This window comes from Cherax quadricarinatus, chromosome 1, assembly GCF_038502225.1.
Source record: "Cherax quadricarinatus isolate ZL_2023a chromosome 1, ASM3850222v1, whole genome shotgun sequence".
Lineage (NCBI taxonomy): Eukaryota > Metazoa > Arthropoda > Malacostraca > Decapoda > Parastacidae > Cherax > Cherax quadricarinatus.
The window spans coordinates 13,693,890-13,717,057 of NC_091292.1; the positions used below are offsets into that span (position 1 = coordinate 13,693,890).

The 23,168-nt window shown below is 44.7% G+C and overlaps 1 non-coding gene across 1 annotated transcript; it reads left to right on the top strand.

The window, feature by feature from the left end:
* Nucleotides 1-20,991: 20,991 nt before the first annotated feature.
* TRNAS-AGA (transfer RNA serine (anticodon AGA)) lies at nt 20,992-21,073 on the top strand. Its single transcript has one exon. It is a non-coding gene; the product is annotated as a tRNA-Ser (tRNA).
* The last annotated feature ends 2,095 nt before the right edge of the window (nt 21,074-23,168 follow it).

Sequence of the window (23,168 nt, forward strand, 5' to 3'; positions counted from 1 at the left end):
GAGTCTGTCCTCTGTGAGGATGATCAGAGCTGTGAGAGTTGTTACACTTACTATATCTCTCTTTTCAAACCTATGGAATGACATTATTGGTTGGCTAATTGGATTTAAAGCCTATCGACAGTAGTAGTTTAATTAAGGCTGCTTGTAGCCTGTCCACTACGACCAGGAATTCCTTTAATAACTAAAATATTGATTTATTATCAGCACATAGACACATATACACAGAAAAAATCGACTCACAGTATGTGTATATATATATATATATATATATATATGTATATATATATATATATATATATATATATATATATATATATATATAAACACTGATCTCTGGCTGAAGGAGACTCGAACCTACGAACCTTAGGACAAGGTACGCAGTGCTTTACCAATCTACCCACACTGGACAATACCTTGGCGTGTAGCTAGCGCTACACGTTTTGATCCAAGGCAGCCAGCTTTCAGGGAGAAGGCTTACAGCTTTTCATCTCATCCCCTGCATGCATCAGCCTTGCTAGAGATTTGAACAATGCAAGGAATTCGCGAGAGCAGGCGAAATATACACAAACACTGATCTCTGGCTGAAGGAGACTCGAACCTACGAACCTTAGGACAAGGTACACACACACACACATATATATATATATATATATATATATATATATATATATATATATATATATATATATATATATATATATATATATATAATATATATATATATATATATGAAGGAGGGGTGTTAATGTTGCAGTTTAAAAACTGTAGTGTAAAGCACCCTTCTGGCAAGACAGTGATGGAGTGAATGATGGTGAAAGTTTTTCTTTTTCGGGCCACCCTGCCTTGGTGGGAATCGGCCAGTGTGATAATAAAAAAAAAATATAATATATATATATATATATATATATATATATATGTGTGTGTGTGTGTGTGTGTGTGTGTGTGTGTGTGTGTGTGTGTGTGTGTGTGTGTGTGTGTGTGTGTGTATAACAAACACTCAACGCTACCACTACCACCACCAACACCATCAACACCACTACCACCATCACCACAATCACCACCAACGCCACCACTACCACCACTACCATCATCACCACCACTACCACCACCAACACCATCAACACCACTACCACCATCACCACCATCACCACCAACGCCACCACTACCACCACTACCACCACTACCACCATCACCACCATCACCACCAACGCCACCACTACCACCACCAACACCATCAACACCACTACCACCATCACCTCCAACGCTACCACCAACACCATCAACACCACTACCACCATCACCACAATCACCACCAACGCCACCACTACCACCACTACCACCATCACCACCATCACCACCAACGCTACCACTACCACCACCAACACCATCAACACCACTACCACCATCACCACCATCACCACCAACGCCTCCACTACCACCACTACCACCATCACCACCATCACCACCAACGCCACCACTACCACCACTACCACCATCACCACCACTACCACCATCACCACCACTACCACCATCACCACCACTACCACCATCACCACCACTACCACCATCACCACCACTACCACCACCACCACCATCACCACCAACGCCACCACTACCACCACTACCACCATCACCACCACTACCACCATCACCACAACTACCACCATTACCACCACTACCACCATCACCACCACTACCACCACCAGCACCACCATCAACACCAACACCACCACTACCACCACTACCACCACTACCACCATCACCACCACTACCACCACCACCATCAACACCAACACCACCACTACCACCACTACCACCACTACAACCATCACCACCACTACTACCATCACCACCACTACCACCACTACAACCATCACCACCACTACCACCATCACCACCACTACCACCATCACCACCACTACCACCACTACCACCACTACCACCACTACAACCATCACCACCACTACCACCATCACCACCACTACAACCATCACCACCACTGCAACCATCACCACCACTACCACCATCACCACAACTACCACCATTACCACCACTACAACCATCACCACCACTACCACCATCACCACCACTACCACCATCACCACCACCACCACCATCAACACCAACACCACCACTACCACCACTACCACCATCACCACCACTACCACCATCACCACCACTACCACCACCACCACCACCATCAACACCAACACCACCACTACCACCACTACCACCATCACCACCACTACCACCACCACCACCACCATCAACACCAACACCACCACTACCACCACTACCACCATCACCACCACTACCACCACCACCACCATCAACACCAACACCACCACTACCACCACCACCACCACCATCAACACCAACACCACCACTACCACCATCACCACCACTACCACCACCATCAACACCAACACCATCACTACCACCACCATCAACACCAACACCACCACTACCACCACTACCACCATCAACACCAACACCACCACTACCACCATCAACACCATCACCACCACTACCACCATCACCACCACTACCACCACCACCACCACCATCAACACCAACACCACCACTACCACCACTACCACCATCACCACCACTACCACCACCACCACCATCAACACCAGCACCACCACTACCACCACCACCACCACCATCAACACCAACACCACCACTACCACCATCACCACCACTACCACCACTACCACCACCATCAACACCAACACCACCACTACCACCACCACCACCATCAACACCAACACCACCACTACCACCACTACCACCATCAACACCAACACCACCACTACCACCATCAACACCATCACCACCACTACCACCATCACCACCACTACCACCACCACCACCACCATCAACACCAACACCACCACTACCACCACTACCACCATCACCACCACTACCACCACCACCACCATCAACACCAACACCACCACTACCACCACCACTACCACCATCAACACCAACACCACCACTACCACCATCACCACCACTACCACCACTACCACCACCATCAACACCAACACCACCACTACCACCACCACCACCATCAACACCAACACCACCACTACCACCACTACCACCATCAACACCAACACCACCACTACCACCATCAACACCATCACCACCACTACCACCATCACCACCACTACCACCACCACTATCAACACCAACACCACCACTACCACCATCACCACCACTACCAACACCACTACCACCATCAACACCAACACCACCACCACTACCACCATCACCACCACTACCACCATCACCACCACTACCACCACCATCACCACCACTACCACCACCATCACCACCACTACCACCATCACCACCACTACCACCACCACTACCACCACCACCACCATCCTTTCAAGAATGTAAACAAAGAAGATTGTGAAAGCTTATACAGCACCTGGGAGAATTACCTCTCTCTCCCTCTCCTTTACTTCCTCCCTCCCTCCCTCCCTCCCTCCCTCCCTCCCTCTCTCCCTCCCTCCCTCCCTCCCTCCCTCCCTCCCATGCCTCAGCATCCTCCCCCCATCATCTCAGAGGGTGACATCTGTCCGGAACACAAAGGATGCTGCCTACCCTGTCCACTTCACCTCTCCAATACGGAGCCCTCCTAGCCCCAGGTTCCTAGCCCCAGGTTCCTGGCCCCAGACACCTAGCCCCAGTCCCCTAGCCCCAGTCTCCTAGCCCCAGGGCCCCTAGCCCCTGGTTCCTAGAACCAGGCTCCTAGCCCCAGACTCCTAGTTCCAGGCTCCTAGCACCAGGTTCCTATCCTTAGCCTCCTCGCCCCAGGCTCCTGTCCCCTGGTTCCTAACCCTTCTCTCCTAGCCCTGAGATGCAGGAGATGATCTGAATGCACTGTCTTCACCTTCGACCTGTCTTCCGACCTTCTCTTCGTTTTCTCGCTCATCTGTGACTTGTCAATGGTCCAGGACGGGTTATATGTGAATTGTTCCAGCCACGGTAGTGTGGGCTGTTAATTGTTCCGACCACGGTAGTGTGGGCTGTTAATTGTTCCAGCCACGGTAGTGTGGGCTGTTAATTGTTCCTGCCACAGTATTGTGGGTTAGTTGTGAATTGCAACAAGACTAACAGATTACTAGGATTTATCTCTAGAAGTATAAGTAACAGAAGTCCAAAAGTTATTTTACAGCTCTATACATCACTGGTGAGGCCTCATTTGGATTATGCTGCTCAGTTTTGGTCCCCTTGCTACAGGATGGATATAGACTCATTAGAGAACATACAGAGAAGAATGACTAAAATGATTTACTGTGTAAGGAATCTCCCGTATGAAGATAGACTCAAAGCCTTAAATCTCCACTCTCTGGAGAGACGTAGAATGAGAGGAGATATCACTGAAGTGTATAAGTGGATGACGGGCATAAACAAAGGAGATATTAATAAAGTACTGAGGGTGTCGAACTAGGTAAGAACCAGAAATAATGGATTTAAGTTGGATAAATTTAGATTTAGAAAGGACATAGGTGAACATTAAAATGGTATAAAATACCGACAGATTGTTAGATAAGACACATATGCAACAGTTAGGTATCTTTATTTCGAAACGTTTCGCCTACACAGTAGGCTTCTTCAGTCGAGTACAGAAAAGTTGATAGAAGCAGAAGATACTTCAAGACGATGTAATCAGTCCATCACCCTTAAAGTTTTGAGGTGGTCAGTCCCTCAGTCTGGAGAAGAGCATTGTTCCGTTGTCTGAAACAATATGAAGTTGAAGTGACAGAATGGGGCCTTATATAGTGCCAGGAGGTGAGACGTAGGTTGCTTTGGGAGGGCAGGTCCCTCTCAAACCCAGCCGTTCTCACTAGTAGAGGTTGTCGAAGTTGATGGTCTGTACCAAGATACCCTTGTGTTGCAGTGTCTGACAGAATGAACATTAAAATGGTACCGACAGATTGTTAGGTAAGACACATATGCAACAGTTAGGTATCTTTATTTCGAAACGTCTCGCCTACACAGTAGGCTTCTTCAGTCGAGTACAGAAAAGTTGATAGAAGCAGAAGATACTTGAAGACGATGTAATCACTCCATCACCCTTAAAGTTTTGAGGTGGTCAGTCCCTCAGTCTGGAGAAGAGCATTGTTCCGTTGTCTGAAACAATATGAAGTTGAAGTGACAGAATGGGGCCTTATATAGTGCCAGGAGGTGAGACGTAGGTTGCTTTGGGAGGGCAGGTCCCTCTCAAACCCAGCCGTTCTCACTAGTAGAGGTTGTCGAAGTTGATGGTCTGTACCAAGATACCCTTGTGTGGCAGTGTCTGACAGAATGAACATTAAAATGGTATAAAATACCGACAGATTGTTAGGTAAGACACATATGCAACAGTTAGGTATCTTTATTTCGAAACGTTTCGCCTACACAGTAGGCTTCTTCAGTCGAGTACAGAAAAGTTGATATCAACTGTTCTGTACTTAACTGTACCTAACTGTTGCATATGTGTCTTACCTAACAAAGGACATAGGTAAGTACTGGTTTTCTAACAGAGTTGTAGATGCGTGGAACAGTCTTCCCAGTGGGGTGATAGAGGCTAGGACCTTGGGTAGCTTTAAGAAGAGACTGGACAAATATATGAGTGGGAGGGGCTGGGTTTGATTTGTGTCATTGGGTACAAAAGTAAATTATTGGGTAGCTTTGGGTAGAGGTCGTTTTGATAAGGACCTGCCTTGCATGGACCAGTAGGCCTTCTGCAGTGTTTCTCCATTTTCATTTTCTTATGTTCCAGCCACGGTATCTTGGTGTCCGTGGCGGACCTTAAACAATGACGTCCTTGACCACACAAGTGACTGGTGATAGAGTCACTGTAAGTGGTAGAGCACTTGGCTGTACTCAACACTGACGGGAAGCTGACAGTATCCACTGGCTAACACTGGCCAGTTTGAAGTACCGTTTATCGTTGCCTAACTTACTTCACTTACTCTAATCAATTCGATAATATCTATGGCCATTTTTTATATGTCACTCTGCTGTCTTCATTACGTTTATGTACACTTAAACACACGCAATTTAAGAATGTCTTAGGTTTTCTTTTAGTGGTTGCGTTCAGAGAGGTACCTGGGTGTTAGCCGACTGGTGTGGGGTTGCATCCTGGGGGATAAAATTAGCCTAATTTGCCCGAAATGCTCTGCATAACAAGCGGCTTTCTATATAGTATGTCACTGATGTCAGCTATGGTCTGTTTAAGTTGAATCATGTACTTGTAGAAATAATAATAATAATAATAATAATAATAATAATGATAATAATAATAATAATAATAATAATAATAATAATAATAATAATAATAATAATCATTATTATTATTATTATTATTATTATTATTATTATTATTATCATTATAGGTAGTCATTGACTTTACGATTCTATCCAGTTCCTTCTTGAAGACAGCCAGGGGTCTATTGGTAATCCCCTTAATGCATGATGGAACAATTTTGGGCCCAGGACACTTATTGTGGTTTCTCCTAGTGTACTCACGGCGCCCATGGTTTTCATTGGGGGGATGTTGCACCGTCTACCTAGTCTGTGGCTTTAATACTGAGTAATTTATATGTGTAGATTTGGGATGAGTACCTCGAGGATTTTCCAGGTGTAAATTATAATGTATCTTTCTCGCCTCCGTTCCAGGGAGTATTGGTCGAGGGACTTCAGTTGTTCCCAGTAATAAAGGTTCCCATTAATTAAGCTGAAATAAAGTGGCTCAGGACACAAATAAAACAGACATGTATGCAAAACTTAGGTACATCTTTATTGCTGAAACCTATCGCCTGCACAGCAGACTTTTTCAGTAGAAGACAGGCGAACACCACAGTGGGATTATTAACTTTTAGGTGATCAGTCTATCGGATTTGTTAGTAGGTGGTCAGTCCCCTCACTCTAGCCCTCACAGGTACTATGGTGAGTATAGTGAGCCCTTCACAGTACCCTCATTATAATGGAGGGTGATGTTGTAGTAACAGCGGCACTGTAACAGCCCTGGGGAAGTTAAAGAGAGTCTGGCCTTTATATATAAACTCTCTCTCTCTCTCAGTCACGGTCTTGTGAGTTAGTTGTGAGTTGTTTCAGTGTTGGGCAGTTTAGGAGTCCAAGATAACCAAGATAACCAACCTCGAGAACAAGATCCAAAACCTTGAAGAGAAGATTACATCGGGAAGTGTTGACACAGAAAATACTCTAAAAGCAGCTATAGCCAGTCACACTGAGCAAATAACAACAATAAATATGAAGGTTGAAGAAGCAATCAAGGACTGGAATCAGAACATGCACACTCGACTAAATGAATACCTTGATTTCCAAGACAACAAAACTGAACAAGATAAGTTATCTGATGCAGTTATAATAAACAGTCTACACATTCCTAGTGACATAACACAAGCTCAGTGCAAAGAAACTGCTATCAGGATAATACAGAACCATGTACAAGTCATCGTGCAAAACAATGAAATCAAAGAAACACGTTTGTTAGGAAAACCAGGAAGTAAACACAGTATAATGATCCGACTTCATTCATACGATAAAAGAAAGGACCTAATTAAATCAGCAATTACAATGAAAAATGGAGTGTACATAAATGAGTGTCTAACAAAAAAACGTCAAAACCTTCTGTTCAGGCTGAGAAAACTTAAACAGGAAAACAAAATACATCAGTGTTTCACGAGAGATGGGAAAATACTAGTAAGGAAAACATCAACAGGACAACAATATACCATCTCAAACGAACACGATTTCTCTACCTTCCTTAGAAAAGCTGACATTTCTGTAACAGATTAGATAAGTGCCCTTAATACATATATACGTGTGGTGCATATAGTGTACGTTACTATTATATTGTACATAATTATTTTTATTATTTTTCATCACTAGCTAATGCCAACTACCTCCAATACTCTATACTTCTTTCTTACTGCTATTAATTGCTCATAATTTTAAATTACAAGTCAAATCTTACTCCAAATTAATAATATTCATTATTCTTACCTGTCCATTTAATTTTGTTTATCACTACTTGTTTTTTTAGTCACTTTTTATTATGTGTGCAATTAGTGTATATTCCAATTACTTTTTTGCAAGTACCAAAACTATCTTTTGCTAGCTAGTACCAACTACCTCATTTTTTTTTACTTTTTATTGTGCAATAAACTGCTCAATTTATTTAATATTACAAATCAGATCTTACTCCTAAACCAATATTATTTCATAGTGACCACCTGTCCATTTAACTTTGTTTACCATTACTTAATTTTAGTCCCTTATATATTTTCTCCTTTATTTTAGCTTTATATAACTACCCTAGTTTATATATTCACAATTGTTAAAATAATCAAGGTGCTATTCTCAGGTGCTAAAGTTAATAAGTTCACTATTTTGCCATTATATTCCAAAGCTCATTTATTTGATTACCACTTTATTGTTCACCACAACTTATATTAGTCCCTTTTATATTATAATTTTATACTATAATTCTAACTTTAAAGAATTACCTTTATAGTACTACCTACTATCATATTCCCAAGCTCCATTATTTGATCATCACTTTATTTGTATTAGTCCCTTTTATATTGTCTCCTTTATTTTAGCTAAAAAAAAAAAAAAACTACCTTAGCTCATTATTTTACATTTGTTAAATAATTCAGGTGCTATTTTTTAGCTTAAGACTATTTACTTTGTTTTATACTTAATTCTAACTATAGATTCACTACAAATCTTATGATTACAAGCATTGATCCTGATACCAACCTCTTATTTAATGACTTAAATGAATCAAACAGTAACTGTAATTACTACACAGCAGAACAATCAAAGGCACTTCTCAGTGCCAACAACAACATAACTATATTTAACTACAATATCAGATCTTTAAGCAAGCATTACGATGACCTCCTAGCATTACTAAATTCCTTACATGCCAATATGTCCATCATTACACTAACTGAAACCTGGCTAAAGCCTGATAGTACAGATGTCTATGCCATTCCTGGTTACACAGCCATACACAACTGTAGGCCAGACCAACAAGGGGGTGTCACAGCCATATACTACTCAGACCAACTAGAATGTATCACTAATACTTGCACAAGGGATGAACATGGGGAATATATAATAGCCAAATTCAAATCCAAATACCTACAAAAACCTCTCACATTGATAAACATCTACAGAGTTCCACAGTCAAACATTAGCCAATTTAGTCAAAACCTAGGAAGTATGATAACTGATGCACGCATGAACAAAGATCACTTACTACTCTCAGGTGACTTCAATATAAATCTCCTACAAGACCAGGACCCACACGTTACTGAATTTACAAACACAATGAGTAACTGTATGTTGCTACCAACAGTAACAAAACCTACAAGAGTTACAGAGACTAGTGTTTCCCTACTTGACCACATCTGGACCAACACCATATCCCCTTTAAAATCAGGCATAATTACAGATAATACCACAGACCACTACCCTACTTTCCTCATAACAACTCTTGGTAAACTACCCCAAGACACTACTAAAGTCACCTTCAGACTTCACAATGAGGCAGCCATTAATAACTTGACAACAGCAGTAACAAACATTGACTGGCACACTGAGCTAGAAATCTATACAGATATTGACGAATGTTTTAATAATTTTCTAAAAAAGACCCAATACCTCTATAACAAGCACTGCCCTAAAAAAACTAAACAGATGACAGCTAAGAGACTGAACAGTCCCTGGCTAACACCCAGCATTCTCAAATCCATAAATACAAAACACCGATATGAAAAACAGTACAGAATGGGTCACATAACCAGAGACCAAACAAAACGTTACTCGTCAATCCTAACCAGCCTGATAAGAAGGGCAAAAAAATTGTATTATGAGAACAGATTATCCAACTTACGAGGTGATATAAAAAAGACCTGGAAAACCCTATCAGAAATTCTGGGAACAAAAAAGATATCACGAAATAGCGCAATAAAATTAGCAAAATCAGATGAACCCCAACTCCCACCAACAGAAACAGCAAACAGACTCAGTGATTTCTTCTCCACTATAGGACAAAACTCCCAAGCTCAGATACCCCACCAAATGACTACCTCACCGGCAACTACCCGAACACACTGTTCCTAGCTCCGACTAACCCATACGAAGTCTCCCTTATTATCAACGCACTAAAAAACAAGGCAGGAGACTTAAATACCTTACCACCCTTTATATACAAAAAAGTGTCACAAGTGCTATCACCAATCATTGCAACACTCTTTAACAAATCCATTGAATCCTCCACCTTCCCTACAGTTCTCAAAATAGCAAGGGTCACCCCGATCCATAAAGGAGGAGACCAAACAGAGTTGAATAACTATAGGCCAATATCCAACTTATACCCTCTCTCAAAAATCTTCGAAAAATTAATTCATAAACGAATCTACTCCTACCTCATCTCCCATAACATTCTCAACCCCTGCCAATTTGGATTCAGGCCTAATAAAAATACTAATGATGCTATTATACACATGCTAGAACATATATACACTGCAATAGAGAAAAAAGAAGTCCCACTGGGGATCTTCATTGACTTACGTAAAGCTTTTGATACAGTTGACCATGACTTGCTCCACGTAAAATTGTCACACTATGGTATTAGAGGGCACTCCCTCAACTACCTCAAGTCTTACCTCAGCAACAGAAGCCAATATGTGTACGCTAATGGGGCAAACTCTTCCGCACAACCAATTACAGTTGGTGTCCCACAGGGAAGTGTCCTTGGCCCTCTTCTCTTTCTCCTATACATAAATGACCTACCAAATGCTTCGCAATTGCTCAAACCCACACTTTTTGCAGATGACACTACATACGTCTTCTCTCACCCGAGCCCAGTCACGCTAGCCAATACTGTAAACACCGAATTACAGAAAATATCTACCTGGATGAGGACTAACAAACTTACACTAAACATTGACAAAACCTACTTCATCCAGTTTGGTAACAGAGCTACAGATGTACCTCTTAACATAACGATAAACGGATCACCTATCACAAAGCTAACAGAGGGAAAATTCTTAGGAATCCACCTCGATAATAGACTCAAATTTCATACACATATACAACAAATTTCTAAGAAAATTTCCAAGACTGTAGGCATACTATCGAAGATACGGTACTATGTTCCACAGTCAGCCCTCCTGGCCCTATATCACTCTCTTATTTACCCCTATCTCACCTATGGAATTTGTGCATGGGGCTCAACAACAATTAACCATCTCAGACCACTAATTACCCAACAAAAGGCTGCAGTTAGAATGATAACAAATTCTCACTACAGGCAGCACACTCCACCAATATTCCTATTTTCAAAACAGGTGACAGGTCCTTAGCTTCGAACTATAGACCAATAAGCCTAACCTCCACAGTGGGAAAATTTATGGAATCAATAATTGCCGAGGCAGTTCGTAGCCACTTTGAAAAGCATAAATTAATCAACGAATCTCAGCATGGTTTTACAAAGGGGCGTTCCTGCCTTACGAATTTATTAACTTTTTTCACTAAGGTATTTGAGGAGGTAGATCATGGTAATGAATATGATATTGTGTATATGGACTTCAGTAAGGCTTTTGACAGGGTCCCACATCAGAGACTATTGAGGAAAATTAAAGCACATGGAATAGAAGGAGAAATTTTTTCCTGGATAGAGGCATGGTTGACAAATAGGCAGCAGAGAAATCAGAGTGGGGAAGCGTCACGAGCGGTGTTCCACAGGGGTCAGTGTTGGGCCCCCTGCTGTTCACAATCTACATAAACGACATAGATGAGGGCATAAAGAGCGACATCGGCAAGTTTGCCGATGACACCAAAATAGGCCGTCGAATTCATTCTGACGAGGACATTCGAGCACTCCAGAAAGATTTGAATAGACTGATGCAGTGGTCGGAGAAGTGGCAGATGCAGTTTAATATAGACAAATGCAAAGTTCTAAATGTTGGACAGGACAATAACCATGCCACATATAAACTAAATAATGTAGATCTTAATATTACGGATTGCGAAAAAGATTTAGGAGTTCTGGTTAGCAGTAATCTGAAACCAAGACAACAGTGCATAAGTGTTCGCAATAAAGCTAATAGAATCCTTGGCTTCATATCAAGAAGCATAAATAATAGGAGTCCTCAGGTTGTTCTTCAACTCTATACATCCTTGGTTAGGCCTCATTTAGATTATGCTGCACAGTTTTGGTCACCGTATTACAGAATGGATATAAATTCTCTGGAAAATGTACAAAGGAGGATGACAAAGTTGATCCCATGTATCAGAAACCTTTGTAGATGAATGGTTCAGAGAACCGACATGTTGATAAATTAGACACATGTGCAACTCTTGGGTATCTTTATTGAGGAAACGTTTCGCCACACAGTGGCTTCATCAGTCCATACATAGGAGAAACTTGAAGAATAGGAGGAGAATGAGGTAATCAGTCCCTCAACCTTGAGTCGGTTCTCTGAACCATTCATCTACAATCCTGTCAGACACTGCAACTTCTTGGGATCTTAATACTTAGGAATTCTTCGCTTGCCTAATTCTTGGGCACGACCTACTTCCACATTGAACAAATGTGACACGACCTATGACTGCTACACCTCTCCTGCCATACGGTTTATAAGCCGCTTCTCCGCTCATCTGCCGTATTCTACTCAAGATTGATGGACTGAACACATCGACTCAAGGTTGAGGGACTGATTACCTCTTTCTCCTCCTATTCTTCAAGTTTCTCCTATGTATGACTGATGAAGCCACTGTAAGGCGAAACGTTTCCTCAGTAAAGATACCCAAGAGTTGCACATGTGTCTAATTCATCAACATCAGAAACCTTGTAAAGTAAAAGGACACAAGTGCAACTAATGTGACATTTATTGTGGCAACGTTTCGCTCTCCAGGAGCTTTATCAAGCCATTACGTGAAAGTGCTTTTGAGACGTTCAGTGCAACCTGACTGTTGGGAAGAATTATAACTTTGCTGGGAGTGGTGTTGATGCGTGGAGAATTTATGATCTGAAGAGCTCTTTTCTTGCAGTCTTTGATGAAGAAAGAAGGAAAATGTAACTCAGTGAATGTTTGGTGAATGTAAGTACATTCCTCGTCAAGAAACTCAGGACTACAAATTCGGTATGCTCTTAGGAAAAACCCGATGATGATGCCTCTTTTGGTCTTGGTAGCTTGATAAAGCTCCTGGAGAGCGAAACGTTGCCACAATAAATGTCACATTAGTTGCACTTGTGTCCTTTTACTTTACATATTGTCGGTAATTCTACCAACTTTATTACATCAGAAACCTTCCCTATGAGGATAGACTAAGGGCCCTGAAACTGCACTCTCTAGAAAGACGTAGAATTAGGGGGGATATGATTGAGGTGTATAAATGGAAGACAGGAATAAATAAAGGGGATGTAAATAGTGTGCTGAAAATATCTAGCCTAGACAGGACTCGCAGCAATGGTTTTAAGTTGGAAAAATTCAGATTCAGGAAGGATATAGGAAAGTACTGGTTTGGTAATAGAGTTGTGGATGAGTGGAACAAACTCCCAAGTACCGTTATAGAGGCCAGAACGTTGTGTAGCTTTAAAAATAGGTTGGATAAATACATGAGTAGATGTGGGTGGGTGTGAGTTGGACCTGATAGCTTGAGCTACCAGGTCGGTTGCCGTGTTCCTCCCTTAAGTCAATGTGACCTGACCTGACTAGGTTGGGTGCATTGGCTTAAGCCGGTAGGAGACTTGGACCTGCCTCGCATGGGCCAGTAGGCCTTCTGCAGTGTTCCTTCGTTCTTATGTTCTTAACAGGTGGCGAGGGAGTTGAACAGGTGGCGAGGAAGACGAACAGGTGGCGAGGGAGATGAACAGGTGGCGAGGGAGATGAACAGGTGGCGAGGGAGATGAACAGGTGGCGAGGGAGATGAACAGGTGGCGAGGAAGATGAACAGGTGGCGAGGGAGATGAACAGATGGCGAGGGAGATGAACAGGTGGCGAGGGAGATGAACAGGTGGCGAGGGAGATGAACAGGTGGCGAGGGAGATGAACAGGTGTCGAGGGAGATGAACAGGTGGCGAGGGAGATGAACAGGTGGCGAGGAAGATGAACAGGAGGCGAGGGAGATGAACAGGTGGCGAGGGAGATGAACAGGTGGCGAGGTAGATGAACAGGTGGCGAGGGAGATGAACAGGTGGCGAGGGAGATGAACAGGTGGCGAGGGAGAGGAACAGGTGGCGAGGGAGACGAACAGGTGGGGAGGGAGATGAACAGGTGGCGAGGGAGATGAACAGGTGGCGAGGGAGATGAACAGGTGGCGAGGGAGATGAACAGGCGGCGAGGAAGATGAACAGGTGGCGAGGAAGATGAACAGGTGGCGAGGGAGATGAACAGGTGGCGAGGGAGATGAACAGGTGGCGAGGGAGAGGAACAGGTGGCGAGGGAGACGAACAGGTGGCGAGGGAGATGAACAGGTGGCGAGGGAGATGAACAGGTGGCGAGGGAGATGAACAGGTGGCGAGGGAGATGAACAGGCGGCGAGGAAGATGAACAGGTGGCGAGGAAGATGAACAGGTGGCGAGGGAGATGAACAGGTGGCGAGGAAGATGAACAGGTGTCGAGGAAGATGAACAGGTGGCGAGGGAGATGAACAGGTGGCGAAGGGGGATGAACAGGTGGCGAGGAAGATGAACAGGTGGCGAAGGGGGATGAAAAGGTGGTGAGAGAGATGAGCAGGTGGCGAGGGAGATGAACAGGTGGCGAGGGAGATGAACAGGTGGCGAGGGAGATGAACAGGTGGCGAAGGGGGATGAACAGGTGGCGAGGAAGATGAACAGGTGGCGAGGAAGATGAACAGGTGTCGAGGAAGATGAACAGGTGGCGAGGGAGATGAACAGGTGGCGAAAGGGGATGAACAGGTGGCGAGGAAGATGAACAGGTGGCGAAGGGGGATGAAAAGGTGGTGAGAGAGATGAGCAGGTGGCGAGGGAGATGAACAGGTGGTGGGGGAGATGAACAGATGGCGAGGAAGATGAACAGGTGGTGAGGGAGATGAGCAGGTGGCGAGGGGGATGAACAGGTGGCGAGGGAGATGAACAGGTGGCGAAGTGGGATGAACAGGTGGCGAAGGGGGATGAACAGGTGGCGAAGGGGGATGAACAGGTGGCGAGGAAGATGAACAGGTAGTGAGGGAGATGAACAGGTGGCGAGGGAGATTAACAGTTGGCGAAGGGGGATGAACAGGTGGCGAGGAAGATGAACAGGTGGCGAGGAAGATGAACAGGTGGCGAGGGAGATTAACAGTTGGCGAAGGGGGATGAACAGGTGGCGAGGAAGATGAACAGGTGGCGAGAAAGATGAGCAGGTGGAGAGGAAGATGAACAGGTGGCGAGTGAGATGAACAGGTGGCGAAGGGGGATGAACAGGTGGCGAAGGGAGATGAACAGGTGGCGAACGGGGATGAACAGGTGGTGAGGGAGATGAGCAGGTGGCGAGGAAGATGAACAGGTGGCGAGGAAGATGAACAGGTGTCGAGGAAGATGAACAGGTGGCGAGGGAGATGAACAGGTGGCGAAGGGGGATGAACAGGTGGCGAGGAAGATGAACAGGTGGCGAAGGGGGATGAAAAGGTGGCGAGGAAGATGAACAGGTGGTGAGAGAGATGAGCAGGTGGCGAGGGAGATGAACAGGTGGTGAGGGAGATGAACAGGTGGCGAGGGAGATGAACAGGTGGCGAAGGGGGATGAACAGGTGGCGAAGGGGGATGAACAGGCGGCGAAGGGGGAAGAACAGGTGGCGAAGGGGGATGAACAGGTGGCGAGGAAGATGAACAGGTGGCGAAGGGAGATGAACAGGTGGCGAAGAAGATGAACAGGTGGTGAGGGAGATGAACAGGTGGCGAGGAAGATGCACAGGTGACGAGGGAGATGAACAGGTGGCGAGGAAGATGAACAGGTGGCGAGGGGAGATGAACAGGTGGCGAGGCGAGATGAACAGCTGGGGAAGGGAGATGAACAGCTGGCGATGGAGATGAACAGGTGTCGAGGAAGATGAACAGGTGGCGAGGGGAGATGAACAGGTTGCGAGGCTAGATGAACAGGTGGCGAGGGGAGGTGAACAATTGGCGAGGGGAGGTGAACAGGTGGCGAGGGAGATGAACAGCTGGGGAAAGGAGATGAACAGCTGGCGAGGGAGATGAACAGCTGGGGAAGGGAGATGAACAGCTGGCGAGGGAGATGAACAGCTGGGGAAGGAAGATAAACAGCTGGGGAAGGGAGATGAACAGCTGGCGAGGGAGTTGAACAGCTGGGGAAGGGAGATGAACAGCTGGCGAGGGAGATGAACAGCTGGGGAAGGGAGATGAACAGCTGGCGAGGGAGATGAACAGCTGGGGAAGGGAGATGAACAGCTGGGGAAGGGAGATGACCAGCTGGCGAGGAATGTGAGTTCAAGTACTGAACAAAAGATAAGTTGAACACACTGGCAGGGGTGAGGATATTGTTCAATTTACACTTGTTGATAGCTGAGTGTGTGTGTGTGTGTGTGTGTGTGTGTGTGTGTGTGTGTGTGTGTGTGTGTGTGTGTGTGTGTGTGTGTGTGTGTGTGTGTGTGTGTGTGTGTGTGTTTGTGTGCCTGTGTACTCACCTAGTTGTACTCACCTAGTTGAGGTTGCAGGGGTCGAGCCCAAGCTCCTGCCCCCGCCTCTTCACTGGTCGCTACTAGATCACTCTCCCTGAACCGTGAGCTTTATCATACCTCTGCTTAAAGCTATGTATGGATCCTGCCTCCACTACATCGCTTCCCAAACTATTCCACTTACTGACTACTCTTTGGCTGAAGAAAGACTTCCTAACATCCCTGTGATTCATCTGTGTTTTCAGCTTCCAACTGTGTCCCCTTGCTGCTTTGTCCCATCTCTGGAACATCCTGTCTTTGTCCACCTTGTCAATTCCTCTCAGTATTTTGTATGTCGTTATCATGTCCCCCCTATCTCTCTTGCCCTCCAGTGTCGTCAGGTTGATTTCCCTTAACCTCTCCTCGTAGGACATACCCCCTTAGCTCTGGGACTAGTCTTGTTGCAAACCTTTGCACTTTCTCCAGTTTCTTTACATGCTTGGCTAGGTGTGGGTTCCAAACTGGTGCCGCATACTCCAATATGGGCCAAACGTACACGGTGTACAGGGTCCTGAACGGTTCCTTATTGAGATATCGGAATTCTGTTCTGAGGTTTGCTAGGCGCCCATATGCTGTAGCAGTTATTTGGTTGAAGTGCGCTTCAGGAAATGTGCCTGGTGTTATACTCACCCCAAGATCTTTTTCCTTGAGTGAGGTTTGTAGTCTCTGGCCCCCTAGACTGTGCTCCGTCTGCGGTCTTCTTTGCCCTTCCCCAATCTTCATGACTTTGCACTTGGTGGGGTTGAACTCCAGGAGCCAATTGCTGGACCAGGTCTGCAGCCTGTCCAGAACCCTTTGTAGTTCTGCCTGGTCTTCGATCGAATGAACTCTTCTTATCAACTTCACATCATCTGCAAACAGGGAGACTTCGGAGTCTATTCCTTCCGTCATGTCGTTCACAAATACCAGAAACAGCACTGGTCCAAGGACTGACCCCTGTGTGACCCCGCTGGTTACAGGTGCCCACTCTGACACCTCGCCACGTACCATGACTCGCTGCTGTCTTCCTGACAAGTATTCCCTGATCCATTGTAGTGCCTTCCCTGTTATCCCTGCTTGGTCCTCCAGTTTTTGCACCAATCTCTTGTGTGGAGCTGTCTCAAACGCCTTCTTGCAGTCCAAGAAAATGCAATCCACCCATCCCTCTCTCTCTTGTCTTACTGCTGTCACCACGTCATAGAACTCCAGTAGGTTTGTGACACAGGATTTCCCGTCCCTGAAACCATGTTGGCTGCTGTTGATGAGATCATTCCTTTCTAGGTGTTCCACCACTCTTCTGATAATCTTCTCCATGACTTTGCATACTATACATGTCAGTGACACTGGTCTGTAGTTTAGTGCTTCATGTCTGTCTCCTTTTTTAAAGATTGGAACTACATTTGCTGTCCTCCATGGTTCAGGCAATCTCCCTGTTTCGATAGATGTATTGAATATTATTGTTAAGGGTACACATAGCGCCTCTGCTCCCTCTCTCAGGACCCATGGAGAGATATTATCTGGCCCCATTGCCTTTGAGATATCTAGCTCACTCAGAAGCCTCTTCACTTCTTCATCGGTTGTGTGTACTGTGTCCAGCACTTGGTGGTGTGCCCTACCTCTCCGTCTTTCTGGAGCCCCTTCTGTCTCCTCTGTGAACTCTTCTTTGAATCTCTTGTTGAGTTCCTCACATACTTCACGGTCATTTCTTGTTGTCTCTCCTCCTTCCTTCCTTAGCCTGATTACCTGGTCCTTGACTGTTGTTTTCCTCCTGATTTGGCTGCATAACAGTTTTGGGTCAGATTTGACTTTCGCTGCTATGTAGTTTTCATATTGTCGTTGGGCCTCCCTTCTTATCTGTGCATATTCATTTCTGGCTCTACGACTGCTCTCCTTATTCTCCTGGGTCCTTTGCCTTCTATATTTCTTCCATTCCCTAGCACACTTGGTTTTTGCCTCCCTGCACCTTTGGGTGAACCATGGGCTCATCCTGGCTTTTTCGTTGTTCCTTGTTACCCTTGGGTACAAACCTCTCCTCAGCCTCCTTACATTTTGTTGCTACATATTCCATCATCTCATTAACTGGCTTCCCTGCCAGTTCTCTGTCCCACTGAACCCCGTTCAGGAAGCCTCATTTCCATGTAGTCCTCTCTCTTGTAGTTTGGCTTCATTCGTCCTGGCCTTCCTGCTTCCCCCTCCACTTGTAGCTCTACTGTGTATTCGAAGCTTAAAACCACATGATCGCTGGCCCTAAGGGGTCTTTCATATGTGATGTCCTCAACATCTGAACTGCTCAAGGTGAATACTAAGTCCAGTCTTGCTGGTTCATCCTCTCCTCTCTCTCTTGTAGTGTCCCTTACGTGTTGGTACATGAAGTTTTCCAGTACCACCTCCATCATCTTAGCCCTCCATGTATCTTGGCCCCCATGTGGCTCCAAGTTCTCCCAATCGATCTCCTTGTGGTTAAAGTCACCCATGATCAGGAGCTTTGCCCTGCATGCATGAGCTCTTCTGGCCACTGCAGCCAGTGTGTCAACCATCGCTCTATTGCTCTCGTCATACTCTTGCCTTGTCCTCCTGCTATTCTGTGGTGGGTTATACATCACTGCAATTACCACCTTACGACCTCCAGAGTGAAGCGTTCCCGCTATGTAATCACATGCTTCTCCGCTGTCTCCTCTCTCCAGCTCATCAAAATTCCATCGGTTGTGTGTGTGCTTGCCTTTGCTGGTCTGTTCTGTTCTGATTGATCTCTGCTGGTTCCATCCTTGTCTTCTTTTCTAGCTCCTTTCGCTTTTTTGTCCTCTCCCTCAGCTGCTGTCGTTCTGTTTGTGTTCTGTCTCTGTCTAGGAACACCCTCTTGTACTCTTCTGAGTATTTCAACCGTGGTTTCTCTTGGAGGATCCTGTTCTGCACTGTTTCTGTCCTGAGAATCAGCTTGATCGGTCGTTTTCTCCCTTTCAAGTATCCCCCTATTCTCTGAAAATTTACAATCTCGTCCATGTCTTCACCTATTTCTGTGATGATTTTCTCAATCTCCTTTCTTTCTGCCTGATGTCATTCAGTGTGTGCCCTTTCCTCTCTCTCCTGAAGCCCATGGATAAACACTGATTTTGCCCTTTCCTCCTCCCATTGCCTCTCCCTCTGTAACTCTGGCTCCTGTCTGTACGTGGTCATTTTCTCCCTTGATTTTTTCAGTGGCTCTTGGTAGCATGGTTGTGCCTCTGCATTCGACCTATCACCCTCTCTGCCTGCACCCAGCTGTTCTTCTCTTTCACTCCTTGGCCCTACTTGGCAGGCTGTTATGACCTTAGCATAATTCATATCTCTTTCCTGTTCGGCCTCTCAGCTTCATATGCTGTGTCTTCTCTGGCCACTGCCCTTGTAATTTGCCTCAGCCTGTTTACCTCATCTTCTAGGACCCTTATCCTGGCTACTGCAGTTTCGACATGTGCCTCACAATTCTTCTTCTCCTCCTCCAACCTCTTTTCCAATTTCACAGAGAGCTCTTTCTCCATTTTTTCAGAAAGCTCTCCTAATTTTCTCTCCCATTCTTGTTCCATCCTTTTCCACTGCTCCTCCATCCACTTCTCCCTACCAGAACCATTCTCATCTGCTCCCTGATTCCTGCGAGTCCCCACCATTTTTTTTGTGTGTGTTTGTGTGTGTGTATGTGTGTGTGTGTGTGTGTGTGTGTGTGTGTGTGTGTGTGTGTGTGTGTGTGTGTGTGTGTGTGTGTGGGTGTGTGTGTGGGTGTGTGTTTATGTATGTACTATATATATATATATATATATATATATATATATAAATATATATATATATATATATATATATATATATATACATCTGTATATGTATATATTTTCGTATGTATATGTATGTAAGGGGGAGAGAGAGAGAGACTCTGTACACAGCACACGTCCATTGTACCTCAGAGGTGCTGTCAGGAAGCTAATCAAACATTAATTTAGTACGAGTCTGCAGCGCCAGCATGGAACCCTCACCTGGTCAAACATAGGAAGAAGTCAAAGAAAATTCTGAGAGTTGTAACGAAATTGATAGCGGGACTGACGGCGGATGAAGTACGACCAGGGACGTGAGAAGGTTAAATTAAGACTCCATGAAGAGAGTGAGGAACGGTGTAATCATGACACAGAATATGTTGTAGGCATTAAATAAAGTCTAAGTACAGGCACACACACACACACACACACACACACACACACACACACATACACACACACACACACACACACATACACACACACACACACACACACACACACACACACACGCAGTGATGGCCGAGTGGTTAAGGCGTCTGACTAGAAATCAGATGGGATTTTCCCGCGTAGGTTCGAATCCTACTCACTGCGAGATTAGTCAGTTTTTAGTAGTGATCAGTGATGAGGCGGGGCCAGGAGCTGTGTATCGACCCCTGCAACCACAAATAGGTGAGTACAAATAAGCGAGTACTTGGCTATGAAAAATCTGACTCACTCAGGCTGATTACCTGACCATGGTGATCCATCCTTGTTGACTCAACGAAAATTTTACTTACACGGGAAGGGTTTAGCTGGTTGTAGCGTCTTACTCAATCTTTAAGAAGAACCTTACTTGTTTTAGCGTCTTACTGAATCTTTTAAAAGAACCTTACATGTTTTAGCGTCTTCAATGGTGAACTGTACTTAGCACAGTGGTGACCTGTACTTAGCTCAGTGAGGACGTGTCTAGTGTGCTCTCCGCGGACTGAACCAAGATGTCCTCCATCGAGCAACTTTACCAGCAGCTTAAGGAAGAATTGAGGGTAGCGAAGATGGAGATACGGCGATTGACTGAGGAAAACAAGAGGATTCGTAGTAGTCCTCCTGTTCTGAGTCCTCAGGTCAAGAAGGGAACCTGGACAGTGGCTGGACAGCATGGAACGAAGTTGACGATCAAGAAGACGAATGGAAAGGTAGAAACGATGAAGAAGAAAGAGACTGTTGTGGAAACTGTTGTGGAAACATCTAATGCATTCTCCATGCTACCCGACGAATGTGAGTCGACTACTGGGAACGTCACGACGAACGACACCAAGGAAGGTAAGAATATTGTTGTTGTTGGGGATAGCCAGGTTAGGCACATGGAGAAGGGCCTTCTGCTTGAAGGACAGGAGTAGAGAGACAGAAGGTTTACTTTCCTGGGGCTGGGATGGAGAATATTGTTAGCCGGCTTGACAACATCATGAAGGTAATGGGATCAATCCTATTATCTGCCTCAGTGCTGGAGGCAATGATGTAGGCAAGCGTAGAAGTGAGGATTTAGTTAGAAGGTTCAGGACAGCAATAGACATAATTAGGAAGAAGGGGGGGCGCCCTGTTATATGTGGCATTTTGCCAAGAAGAGGTGTTAGAAATGAATGGTTGTCCAGAGCAATTGGTATTAATTGTTGGCTGGATAAACACTGTAAGGATAATGCAGTACCATTCATTGACAACTGGTACAACTTCTATGGCCGAAATGACATGTATACCAGGGATGGGGTTCACTTATTCAGGGCAGGTGTGGGTTTTCTTGCTAACTCAGTTGAGGGGGTTGTTAGGACTTTAATCTAGGATTAGTTAGAGGTATGGGTTTAGAAATGATAAATAATGAGTATGGATATATTGACTTATGCTCTGATGTTAAGAATCTTAATAGTAACTGTCATGGAGTAACTCTGGGTAATGATAATTTCATAAATTGTGTAAAAACAAAGATGAATAGGAAAAATGTGCAGAAGAAAAAACATATGATGGTATTTTATGCTAACAGTCGAAGTACAAGAAATTAGATTAATGAACTACGTTTGATAGCATGTGCTGGGAACTTTGATGTTATTGCATTAACTGAAACATGGTATGACTTAAAGAGTCGGGATATGACTGCTGAGTGTAATATTCAAGGGTTTAAATTGTTCCATGTGGATAGATGTAATGGGAAGGGGGGGGGGAGTTGCATTATATGTTCGAGAAAATATTAATTGTTGCATAAAAAAACAGGTATACAAATAGATGGAACAGTAACAGAATCTGTTTGGGTAGAGTTCGTAGAAGGTCAAGAAAAACTAATTCAAGGTGTAATATTCCGACCTCCAGGCTTGGATCACGATAGAGGGAGACTTCTTTGGGACGAAATTGTTAGGGCTTCTAGACACAATAACATAGTCATAGTAGGGGATTTTAACTTTAGTCAAATTGACTGGAATTCTTTGACCGGTAATCTAGAGTCCAGCGACTTTATGGAAACAGTTCAGGACTGTTTTCTGAAGCAGTGTGTAACAGAGCCTAGCAGAGGTAATAATTTGCTCGACCTAGTCATATCAAATAAGGAAACACTCGTAAATAATCTGGAGATCACTGAAGAGCTTCGCGCAAGTGATCACAAATCCATCGCTTTTAGCATTAACTGGGAATACAAGAATAATGACAATACGGTAAAAATCCCTGA